This window comes from Ornithorhynchus anatinus, chromosome X1 (genome assembly GCF_004115215.2).
Source record: "Ornithorhynchus anatinus isolate Pmale09 chromosome X1, mOrnAna1.pri.v4, whole genome shotgun sequence".
NCBI lineage: Eukaryota > Metazoa > Chordata > Mammalia > Monotremata > Ornithorhynchidae > Ornithorhynchus > Ornithorhynchus anatinus.
In genome coordinates this window covers 82,712,764-82,725,947 of record NC_041749.1, presented here as the reverse complement: position 1 = coordinate 82,725,947, position 13,184 = coordinate 82,712,764, and the positions used below count along the sequence as shown (strand labels likewise).

Below are 13,184 nucleotides of genomic sequence, written 5' to 3'. Positions count from 1 at the left end.
GGGCTTGCAATTAGAAAGCATGCTCTGAACTATCCCTACTCCTTTCTCTGAGATGGTAACTCTCTCTCAAAAGGGATCCTATATTCTCTTAGTCAATTCTGCCAAAGTTTGGCAACAGAGAGATGTGAGGTAACAAAATGATTGTTGAGGCTAGTTTAAAAAGGTATTAAAAGTGTGCCTATGATACCTACTTGACAGGAATTGCTCCTACTTTACGGAATTTGAATTTTCAATTATCAGGTCAAATTGGAGAAATGTATTAATCAAGTGGGATGCATCTCAGTATTGTTCGCACAAATTCAAAGTGATACCCTTAGGCTTAATAAATCCAGTAATTTCCAAATGGAAGAGGACAGACTGCATTATTAAATTTGGGGCGAGGAGAGGGGAAATGACCTGGAGGTCACAGTGGACGACCAGGTATAATTAAAATAATGAAGAGTTTAGTAGCAAAACAACCCAACTAGATTTTGAAATTGTAGGATAATATTTTATGAAATGACCCATAGAGTAACCATCTCATTCTGCTGATCCTCAGAGAATCACATGGAAGCCCGAATCCATTTTGGGGTATTTTACTTTGGAAAGAATGTGGATTTCTCAGAGTAATGAGGACAGTGGCACAATCTAGAAGACATTACCCAGGAGGAGAGTTTCAAAGCATTCAATTTGCTCATCTTGAGGAAGTCAAGGATAAAGGTGGCCAGCCCCACCTTCAATAGTCAAACACGATGTTGTGGTTGGGAGGTGGGAGAGAAGCTTCATTGGAAAGCAACAATCCCTTCTTTGCCTTAGCTAGCAAGGAGAAAGGGAAGGGGAAATGGGTTGAAAGGACAAGAAAAAACAGTTTGGGTGAAACACGATGAGACCTTTTAGGAAATCCAGGTCAGTGAAACCCTGAAACAGATTCCCTAAAGAGGTTGTGGAGCTCCTTTTTGAAGTTGCTTCAAAATAAGTTAGGTGCCCATCAAAGAGTCTTGGTTTGCTTATTATAAACCGGCTCCAATACTGTGGCAGAGACATGGACCTGTTGATCTCTTGAAATGTTTTTCCGCTGATGGCCATCAGATTCTGCGGCTCTATTCACTTTGGTATCCAACAGGACCTAGGCCAACCATTAGGAAAGAGTAGCTTTACCACCTAAACTACACAACTTGCCACCCAGGGTGTCCTGGCAGGAGAAGAAGAAGCAGTATTGACATGCGGCCTTGGCTATTCCCCTCTCATCAGAATGCCGAGACCCACAGAAGTCACGGGAGAGAGGTCACTTTCCCTCTTTCCCCAACAAAGCCCATGGAAGGAGAAGTGGCAGCAGGATGTTTTTGAGGTTGTGACTCTTGAGGTTGTGCTTGAGTGAGGAAAAGCCTGAAAACTACTCCTTTGGCCACTATGTACTGTGGCTCTTATTGTTGCTCTTGTGTGCTGATATTGCTTTGTACAAATCTCTGTCGTGTGTCTGTTGTCATGCCCTCCTCCCCAACTCCTAGAATGTGAGCCCCCCTCAAGGGCTAGGGGCAGGGCCTGTATTATCATCCTTGTACCTCTCTCCGGGGCTCACTACAGTGCTCTGCACCCAGTAGACATTCAATAAATGTACTAATGAATGACTGAACTTGCACAGCACATGTGAGAAGACTGGATGGGCCAACATCCAAGCTGCTACCATGTTGCTCCAAGCACTTATCCTATAATAATGTTGGTATTTGTTAAGCGCTTACTATGTGCAGAGCACTGTTCTAAGCGCTGGAGGAGATACAGGGTAATCAGATTGTCCCACGTGAAGCTCACAGTCTTCATCCCCATTTTACAGATGAGGTAACTGAGGCACAGAGAAGTGAAGTGACTTGCCCAAAGTCACACAGTTGACAAGTGGCTGAGCCCAGATTCGAACCCATGACCTCTGACTCCCAAGCCCGGGCTCTTTCCACTGAGCCACACTGCTTCACTGCATGAGTCTCCTCGCTGACCTCCCTGCCTCCCGTCTCTGCCCACTCCAGTCTATGGACTTCACTCTGCTACCTGGATCATTTTTCTACGAAACCATTTAGTCTCTGTTTCCCCACACCTCAAGAACCTCCAGTGGTTGTCCATCCACCTCCGCATCAGACAGAACCTCCTTAGTATAAGCTTTAAAGCACTCAATCAGCTCTCCCCCTCCTACCTTATCTCACTGATTTCCTACTACAACCCAGCCCAATCCCTTCACTTCTCTAATGCCAACCTACTCATGTACCTCAACGCCGCCAACTCCTCACCCACATCCCATCTCTGGCTTGGAAAGCCCACCCCCTTCATGTCTGACAGATGATCAATCAATCAATCAGATTAATTGCGTGCTTACTGTGTGCAGAGCACTGCATTAAGTGTTTGGGAGAGTACAATATAACAGAGTTGATAAACACATTTCCTGCCCACAGTGAGCTTAAAGTCTAGAGGGGGAGAACACTCTCCCCATCTTCAAAGCCTTATTAAAAGCACATCTACTCCAAGAAACCTTCCCTGACTACGCCCTCTTTTCCCCTACTCTCTCTCCCTTCTGAGTTGCTTATACACTCGGATCTGTACCTTTTAAGCACTTAGTATTCACCTCACTTGCAGACCCACAGAACTTATGCACATATCTGTCATTTATTTATTTATATTAACATCTGTCTCCCTCTCTAGACTGTAACCTCTTTGTCTACCAGAGTCTACCAACTCTGTTATGTTGTACTCTCCCAAGCGAGAAGCAGTGTTACCTAGTGGAAAGAGCACGGGCCTGGGAGTCAGAGGACCTGGGTTCTAATCCTGGCTCTGCCACTTTTGTGCTGTGTGGCCTTGGGAAAGTCACTTAAGTTCTCTGTGCCTCAGTTATCTGATCCGTACAATGGAGATTAAAGCTCTGAGCCCCATGTGGGACATGGACTGTGTCCAATCTGATTGTCTTTGTAGAGTGACTGGCACATGGTAAGCGCTTAACAAACACCATAAAAAAGCAGTTAGTACAGTGCTCTGCACACAGAAAGTGCTCAATAAATACGACTGATTGTGGTGAACTGAAAGGGGGCATAAGGCAAATAGGGAGGGTAGAACAAATATTTTAAAGACATAGTGAGAGCACACAGTCTTAGACAATGCGATAGAGCAGTGGACTGTTGGGAGACCACTGAAACGTACAGGCTAGCCTGAAAAGCATAGTCAGGGAGGGTTGCTCGCTGTGGGCAGAGGTTTCTGGGAGCCTCTTCAAGATTCCAAGAAGCAGGCTTGAAAACAGACAGGCACTGTAAGTATCAAACAGCCCACAGCACGGCATTCTTTTTCCATGCACATAATGTGGAATGGCTGTTGGTCACTCATCCATCTCTTCAGTCACACCTTTCACCTGGATAGGTTGCCAACATCAATAGGGTCGCCTTCCAAAATGAAAGACATATATGTACAATTTGCTGGTAACCCAGCCTTATGCCACTGGTTTTCATTTCTTCCCTCTCGAATATTTAACTACTGGATAACATCCCCTGAAACAAGTGCTTGTGAACTCAGCCAAAGGGGGATTCATAAATCCAAATCTCAAATCCCTATGCCAGGATCAAGGCCAGAAACATAAGTCACTGGAGGGTGAGCAGATTGTTTTCTAGCAATAATGGATTTCCCATTCAACTATGGAATTGCAGGGGTTACTAATTAGTCCTTCAAGGTCCTGTTTCCCATAAGCCAGAGAAGGTGTGCTTATATCATTCAGAAGTAGAGAGGAATTTATGTTTACATCTATATGTATGGCTGCCTTTCAGGGTCCAAAAATAATGTGACTGATGGTGAGATCTTATCCATATGTGTGTGGCTGATAACTCCAACCTCTGCCTGGCAATGAGGCTGAAAAGGCCAACGAGCAATCCTTTCTACACAGCGCATACATTCACTCTCTCTCCTCTCTCCCCCCGCCCTCCCTTTTGTTTCTCTCTCCCCCTTGCCCTCCCTTTTGTTTCTCTCACCCCCTGCCCCCGCTCTCTCTCTCTCTCTCATTTCTCTGGGCTGTTGCAGTTCCTACTTATCATCTGGCACTCTTGATTCAGTCTCCGGCTATCACAATCTTCCTGAAGCCTGTGATCTAAAAGAGTCACTCCATACCTGATCGTCCCGGGTTAAATTGGTCAATGTTAACCAGTAGTTTCAGATGAGGTGGCAGTTTTTTGGAGTCACTGCATCACACAGACTCTTTAAGCTCCAGCCACACTGACCCACCTAGTAGGCACTGGGACCCCTCCCTTCACTTGGTATTTTCAAATCCACATGTGACTGTCTTTCTCTTCATCTTTTTCCAGAGGCAATCCATGACTCATTCATTCCATTGTATTTACTGAGCACTTACTGTGTGCAGAGCACTGTACTAAGCGCTTGGAAGAGTACAATGCAACAATAAACAGGCACATTCCCTGGCTACATACCACGAGCTTACAATCTCCCTCACCCAAGTTTGAACGTGAAACTAAGAAATACCTCTATCGATCAATCAATGGTATTTCTTGAGCGCTTACTGTGTGCAGAGCACTGTACTAAGTGTTTGGGAGAGTACAATATAACAGAGGCAGTAGATCCGTTCCCTGCTTACAATGGGTTTACAGTCTAGAGGGGGAGACAGACATTATTTATATTATGAATATGTACATAAGTGCTGGGGGACTAAGGTGGAGTGAATAAAGAGTGCAAATCATGGTGCAAGGGTAACACAGAAGAGAGTGGGAGAGGGAGTGGAGAAGAGGCAGGGGCAGATTTGTCACTGTGCCACCCAAGGGCACTAAGTTTCGTGATAGTCTCCTCCTTTGTGTTTTTTTTTTAAAACTAAGAATTCTCCTGCCTAGGCAGCCACGTTGTTTCTAAAGCAAGCTTCCCGTATGAGCCACTACAGCCGTATAAGGAATTCTGCCATGTTGGTTACACTGCCTGGCAGTGTGTGTTCATGTGGCTTAGCGGATAGAGCCTGGGCTTGGGAGTCGGAGGTCGTGGGTTCTAATCCCGACTCCGCCACATCAGCTGTGTGATTTTGGGCAAGTCACTTAACTTCTCTGCCTCCGTAACCTCGTCTGTAAAATGGGGATTATGTCAGCCCCACGTGGGACAACCTGATTACCTTGTATCTACCCCAGTGCTTCCCCTCTCAAGGTCACACCTGGAGAGTTTCCAGTACTCTACCAGTCTTGACTATGGGAAGGAGAGTCAAGCAGAGGAACACTCATTCTATTCCTTGCTTGGGCAGTGGCTAGTGAGTGGAAGGCAATCTGTTACAAGTCAAAACTCACCTGTGCTGGGTAGCAGTGGTGTGGGAGAGAGTCGAGGGCAGAGACTCAAATTTGCAGCGTGGAAGGAGGCAATGGTAAGCCACTTCCATATTTTTACCAAGAAAACTCTATGGATTGCAGATGGAGGTGGGGCATTCTGTGAGAGATGTGTCCATGGCGTCGCTATGGGTCTGAGACAACTCGATGACACAAGACAAGATCCCAGTGCTTAGAACAGTGCTTGGCACATAGTAAGCGCTTAACAAATACCATTATTATTAGTAGTAATATGTAGGGCACCAACTGCAGTTGGAAAAAGAATGAGGAGGTACACCGTAGAACTCATATGAAGGTTTTTTAGGGTTTTTTTTTTTCCTAGAAAATTTCCACCATCAACAAGTTTGTAGCTCTAGGCCTTGCCCGATAGTGCCTGCTGATAAATCAGCCACTGGCCCTTTGTCTGGTTAAATAATCATCCTCATGCTGAGAATACGAACTCAAACTGGCCTGGCCTGAGGTGTTTTCACTCTTAAAAGCTGACTGGCAAGTGCTTCCCCAGCTAGGAAGGTTTGCAAGGTGCCCCAGTTCCCAGCAGTTGCAGTGAGAGTCCATTAATGAAAATGCCTCTTCTCCAAAAGGCAGCTCACCACTTCATGCTGATCCTCCATTACCAAACTTCACAGCAAACCAGGAACAGCTAAGTTACAATAAAAAGGAATTTGTGTATAAAACAGAACTGGGTAAAACAAGGCTCCTGATAATCTTGGAAAGCTGGAAATGGAATCCAGAACAGGGGTGCGCCTCATTTTTCCATGGGCTCTGATCCTAACATCCTCACAATTAGAAAGACTGAATACTCACACTGGTTAGGCTGCCTCTATAGGTTACATGGTTAACTAGGGGGCCTATGAGAAAATTCGGTAATCTTTGCCACTTCCTACCTTATGTAGAAATTTCTTGGGAGCACATGTGGATGGAAGAATTCTGTATTTGCCCCAGCGAGTTGCTTGTGTTCTTTTCACCCAGGGACCTGGGGAGTGGCAGGTATCAATCAATCAATTGTATTTATAGAGAATCTACTGTGTGCAGAGCACTGTTCTAAGTTCTTGGGAGAGTAAAATATAACCGAATTGGTAGACACATTCCCTGCTCACAATGAGCTTATGGTCTAGAGGGGGAGACAGACATTCATATGAAGAAATAAATTATGAAGATATATGTAAGTGCTATGGGGCAGAGGAAGGGGTGAAAAAGGGGAGCAAAACCAAAGCCAAGGGTGACACAGAGGGGAGTGGGAGAAGAGGAAGGGAGTGGGCAAAGGGAGTGAGAGAAGAGGAAGAGAGTGTGAGAAGCGAGTGGGGCGAGAGGAAGAAGAAGGTAACTGTGACTGGGACAGGGTGGTACATCTGGTTTATGTCACCGAGCAGTGTTGATAACCATCCATTAAGTCATGGTCTTTAAGCCTGTACAAATCTGGGTGGTCACCTCATCGGAATAGTGGAAGAAAGAATCCTGGGGGTGGCATAGGGCTTACGACCCTAAGGAAGATGCGGTATGGTGCCAGGCATATGCAGCAAGACCTGGCCCACGGTAGCCTGGCTCGTAGCTGGAGCCCCCTCTTCCCTGTTCCCCCCGTCCCACCCCTTGCACCCAGGTTGGGCATTTCTCTCTGGCCTCTCTGTGTTCTTCCCTGGGGAATGAATTGGGGCTAGGCCTGTGTATACCGAAGCTAGAAGGGACCTGGGGTGGGGAGGGACGCAGATGGCCGTGCATGACAGAGAAGGTTCTTGTATCCATGGGAGTACTGGAGGCGATGGAGATTTCCAGAGCCCTCTCTGCACTCCTGCTGTCCCAGAGTAGGCCCCAGGCTGTGTCCTTCACAGGTTGGATGCTGGGAATGTGAGGGTATGGAATCAGGGAGCGGGACTGGTGAGAGGGCTACTGTGGTTGGATCAGGGCTTGGGGCATCCTATCTCAGTCTCCCCTATCCTTATAGGGGAGGGGAAAGGCAGGGTTGGAGTGTGGGTGTCCTAAGCTCTGTCCTCTCCTGGTTCTCCTCCTGTCTCTCTGGCTGTTCATTCTCAGTCTCTTTCATGAACTCCCCCTCTGCCTGGCTCACAAGCCCATAACCTTGGCATTTTCCTCGATTCATCCCTCTCATTCAGCCCACATATTCAATCTGTCACCGAGTCCTGTCAGTTCTACCTACACAACATTGCTAAAATCTGCCCTTTCCTCACCATCGAAATTGCTGCTTGCTGATCCAAGCATTTATCCTATCCCACCTTGATTAATTGATCAGGCTCCTCACTGATCTCCCTGCCTCTGGTCTCTCTCCACTCCAGTCCATCCTTCATTCGGCTGCCCAGGTCATTTTTCTAAAAAAAACACACGTTTGGTCCATATTCCCCCACTCCTCAAGAAACTCCAGTGGTTGCCTATCCACCACCATGTCAAACTGAAACTCCTTATTATCAGCTTTAAAGCGCTCAATCAGCTAGCCCCCTCCTACTTTACAATGCTGATTTCCTACTATAACCCATCCCACTCACTTTGCTCCTCTAATGCCAACCTACTCACTGTACCTCGATCTCATCTATCTCACCACAGATCCAAATCCACCTGCAGCCATAAGGTGGTCTATGTTTCTCGAACTACATGAAGCCTCCTTCCTTCCTTCTGCTGCTCTCATCCACCAGACCCTGCATTCTTCTGGTGACAGTCCTAGGCTGTGGTGAGAGAGGTGAGTAGCATTGGCCATTGGGGGCATGGGGCCAGTGCATGTTTTACAGGCTGGTGAAAACGTTTGCAAACGAGTTTTTTTTTTTTTTACTATATCTGTGAGACTGATCTACTTGAAGGAAAAGATCTGGGAGGGAAGGAAGGAGGCAAGAACGTTTTAATTAGGGCAGAACACACAACTGCTTCCAGCTTGGCATTCCTAAACTCAGAGGTGTTCAGATGCGCATCAAATGGGGACATCTCTTGAATATAGAAACATTTTGAAACATTTGGGTTTGAGTATTTGCTTCTCTGAGATGGTTATTTCCAACAGAAGATGGGTCATAGTTAATCCTCAGGGAGCTTTTCCTTGGAGTGGAAGAGACCTCAAGAGGACACCCAGCCTTGTTGTCTGTCTCCTTGTTGTCTAATCTATGTCCCCAGTTCTAATTAGCTCCCCATTAGACTGTAAATTATCATAGTGCTTGGCACATACTAAGCAATTAATAAATGCTATATTTACTACTGAACTCCTCAAGGATAGGCACTGCTTCTCTGACTTCTAGAGTACTCTCAAGTGCTAAGTTCAGGGTTCAACCCACAATAGACACTCAATAAATACTATTGATTGAACTACAGAGTTGACCATTTTTTCTTTACGCCAATCACCTGTGAACTAGACCTACTTTCTCTTGTTCTCTGACTCGATGGGTATGAGTTGATCAGCATACTCCATAAAGCAACCCTCCAAATGATTGAAAAACTTTTCAAAGTTACCTCTCTCTTTTCTTTTAACCTGAACAATCCCAACAACCTTAACTCTTTTTTAACATCCTTGAGGGCAGAGAACATCTCCCATGCTTCTATCGTACTTTCCCAAGAGTTTGGTACAGTGCACTGTCCCTATTTAGGGCTCAATAAATACCACTACTCCACTCTTCAAGACCTTTTTGAGTTTTTACACAAGTCTCTTAAATGTGGAAGCAGCACCAAGGACTCTAGTAACATCCTGGAAGGGTTACTTTCCTGCTCTTGGGTATTATTAACCTGTTCCAGTATCATGCTAATTAGTAGCACGCTATACTCATTTACAATTCTGGGAATAAGAGGCAGAAATGATAACAGCACCGTGATAGCTTGATGGAAACTTCAGTCAGGAATGACTGATGAGCCTCTGTCCTGTGGCTTCAGGAATGAGGACTTGCACAGAAGAAATAAATACAGTGCTAAGAAACTACGCCTAAGCCCCCAATTCCCCTATCTGCCTTTCCCTCTGCATTACCTATGCACTTGACTGCATACCCATTAAACACTTTGATACTCACCACAGCCCCACAGCACTTATGTACATATTGATCATTCACTCGTATTTACTAAGCACTCACTGTGTGGGGAACATTGCACTAAGCGTTTGGGAGAGTACAATATAACAGAGTTGGTAGACACGTTGGTAGAGGAAAGAGGGCCTAGTCGGGGAAGGCCTCTTGGAGATGTGCCTTCAGTAAGGCTTTGAAGGTGGGGAGAGTGATTGTTGGTCGAATAAGAAGAGGGAGGGTGTTCCAGGCCAGAGGTAGGACGTGGGCGAGAGGTCGGCGGCGAGATAGATGAGATCGAGATACAGTGAGTAGGTTGGCATTAGAGGAGCCAAATGTGCAAAGTATTTTTATACTCTACGATTTTCCCTATCTGTGCTTTATTTTAATGTCTGGTTCTCCCTCTAGACTGAAAGGTCCTTGTGGACTGGGATCGTGTCAACCAATTCTATTGTACTGTTCTCTCCCAAGCACTTAGTACAGTACTCTGCAAACAGTAAATGCTCAGTAAATACCACGGATTGGGTGAAGTAGCATGGTCTAATGGAAAGAGCACAGGCCTGGAGATCAGAGGACCTGAGTTCTAATCCCAGCTCCACCTCTTGCCTGTTGTGTGACCTGGGGTAAGTCACTTCACTTCTCTGGGCCTCAGTTTCCTCAGCTGTAAAATGGGGATTCAATACCTGTTCTACCTCCTACTTAGGCTATGAGCCCTATATAGGTCAGAGACTGTGACGGCCCAATTAATTTCTATCTACCCCACTGCTTAGAAAAGTGTTAGACATGGAGTAAGGACTTAACAAAATATCACTTGTATTTATTATTATTATTATTAATAAGAATTATTATTATTATGGTACTGTTGAGCGCTTTCTATGTACAAATGGCTTATTGATCAATCCATGGAATTTGCTGAGCACTTTGTATGGAGCACTGTGATAGCACTTGGGAGAGTACAATACAATAAAGTTGGTAGACACAATCCCTGCTCACAAGGGGCTTACAGACAAGTGACCCCATTATGGGCAGGGATTATCTCTATTTGTTGTGGAATTATACTTCCCAAGCGCTTAGTACAGTGCTCTGCACACAGTAAATGTTCAATAAATTCGACCGAATAAAGTGGGAGGAACTGCTTATCTGGGTTGTAAGGAGATTTCTGGTGACAGCTAGCCAAACAACTAAACAGATATGTTTTTTATTTTTATGATATTTATCAAGCCCTTATTATGTGCTGAGCACTGTACTAAGAGTGTTGGGGGTAGAAACAAGATACTCATTGTCCCTGTCCTACATGGGACTCATAGTCTAAGTAGGAGGGAGGAGGATTTAATTCCTATTTTACGGATGAAGAAGCTGAGGCTCAGAGAAGTTAAGTAACTTGCCCGGGGTCACACAGCAGGCAAGAGGCAGAAGCAGCATGAGAGGCAGTGTGGCCTAGTGGATAGAGAATGGGCCTGGGAGTCAGAACGACCTGGGTTCTAATCCCAGCTTCGTCACTTGTCTGCTGTGTGACCTTGGGCAAGTCACTTAACTTCTTGGTGCACCTCAGTTCCCATATCTGTAAAATGGTGATTAAGACTACGACCCTATATGGGACATGGACTGTGTCCAACTTAATAAATATCTATTCCAGTGCTTAGGACAGTGCCTGGCACACAGTAAGTGCTTGAGAAAGACCATAAAAAAAGTTGTAGAACCAGAATTAGAACCCAGGTCTTCTGACTTCCAGGCCCATGTTCTTTCTACTAGGGCCTGCTGCTATACAAATAATCCAAAAATCTGATTTAAATCTACCAAGTTCAACTTCCTATTCCAACAGCTTTTTTTTTTTAACCAGAGCTCTTAGGGGTACCATGTCAGACCCACAGACTTGCTAAATATCACCGCCACTCCTAGTGAGAAACGCCCTGGTAGAGCCAGCTGTCAAGATATGCCATTTTTTTAAAAAACACTTTGCACCCTCTCTTGCCCCCGCCCCAAGCCCCCTTCCCCACTCACTCCATCCTCCCCCCACCCATTCCTGTCCCTTTCTGAGAAATAAAATCTGAATTTTATTCCTCTACTCACTTAGTCCTATTTCTACTGGTCCCAGTAGTTCTCAAACAGGATGCCTATGGGCAGGGATGCCCTGGACTTAGAAATTGAATATACACAAATTTCAAGGGATTAAGGAAGGGGCTTCCTTTCCAAGCAACTTGAGAGTAAACCTAGACCACTATTCTTTACATACATACTCATCCCATCTTCTGAGATAACTGCTTTTAATCTGAGATTTTTCCAACAGAAAAAAAAGGTTTTAGGACTGTCAACTTCCCCAACCACATCTGGCTGAGAGACTAGAGAGGTAAAGTGGAGCAAGATGCTTCTGTGACATAGATGGCAGAGGCAGATGCTGTGTGGTGGTGGTTAGGGCAGGGTCGCTTTATGAAAACACTCCTCTCTCTCTACCTATCTAGTCCCAGCCTAGAGGTCTACTCTCCTGAAGTATACATTGATAGAGGTGAAGGAACTTCCTTTCCTTATTTCCTGAAACAGAGAAGCCTTGTTTGAGGTTATGAGATGTCAATATTCAAAAGCATTCCCTTCATTCGAACTGCTGCCAGGGATTTGGGCAGATATTTATTGATTTACTTAAGCGTTGATTTTTGCACCAAACCTACTGAGTGCTAAGCACTGTAACTAATTACATGGAAGAATACAGCAATCTCCCAGCCCCACAGCATTTATGAACATGTCTGTAATTTATTTATTTATATTAATGTCTGTCTCCCCCTCTGGGTAGGGAATGTGTATATCAACTCTGTTGTATTGTACTGTCTCTTGTGCTTAGTACAGTGTTTGTACACAGTAAGTGCTGTGGGCTGGGTTGTAGTAGGAGAGCAGCGAATAATGTAGGAGGGGTCAGGGCGATTGCATGCTTTAAGGCTTTAGGTAAGGAGTTTCTGTTTGATGTGGAGGTGGAGGGGCAAACCACTGGAGGCTCTTGAGGAGTGGGGAAACATGGACTAAATAATGTTTTTGTAGAAAAATGATCCGGGCAGCAGTGTGAAGTGTGGACTGGAGTGGGGAGAGACAGGAGGCAGGGAGGTCAGAAAGGAGGCTGATATAGTAATCGAGCCAGGACAGGATAAGTGCTTGGATTCACATGGTAGCAATTTGGATGGAAAGGAAAGGGAGGATTTTAGCTACATCGTGAAGACTGAACTGACAGAATTTAGTGACAGATTGAATATGTGTGTTGAATGAGAGAGGTGAGTCCAGGATAACACCAAGGTTACAGGCTTGTGAGACAGAAAGGATGGTGGTGCCATCTACAGTGATGGGAAAGTCAGGAGGAGGACAGAGTTTGGGTAGGAAGATAAGGAGTTCTGTTTTGGATATGTTTAAGTTTCAGGTGTCGGTGGGACATCCAAGAAGAGATGTCCTGAAGGAAGGAGGAAATGAGAGACTGCAGAGAAGGAGAGGGATCAGGGCAGCAGATGTAGATTTGGGAATCATCTGCATAGAGAGGGTATTTGAGCCATGAGAGTAAATGACTTCTCCAAGGGAGTGGGTGTAGATAGTAGAAGGGAATCCAGAACTAATCCTTGAGGGACTCCCATAGTTAGGGGATGGGAGGCAGAGGAGGAGTCCGAGAAAGAGACTGAGAATGAGTGGCCAGAGAGATAGGAAGAGAACCAGAAGAAAGTGTCAGTGAAGTTGAGGTTGGACAATGTTTCCAGGAGAAGGGGGTGGTTGACAGTGTCAAAGGCAGCTGAGAGGTCAAGGAGGATTAGGATGGAGTAGAGACCATTGGATTTGTTAAGAAGGAAATCATTTGTGACCTTTGAGAAGGTGTTTTTTGTGGATTGAAGGGGGTGGTGATACTGTCTCCTCCTTCCCCTAGTAGAAG

General features: G+C 45.4%; 1 protein-coding gene and 1 non-coding gene across 8 annotated transcripts in view; one reads left to right on the top strand and one right to left on the bottom strand.

Moving 5' to 3' along the window:
* Positions 1–13,184, bottom strand: part of OSGIN1 (oxidative stress induced growth inhibitor 1) — a 335,667-nt gene that overhangs the window by 118,875 nt on the left and 203,608 nt on the right. The window lies entirely within an intron of this gene.
* LOC114807181 lies at positions 5,129–5,266 on the top strand. Its single transcript, XR_003755234.1, has one exon. It is a non-coding gene; the product is annotated as a small nucleolar RNA SNORA7 (small nucleolar RNA).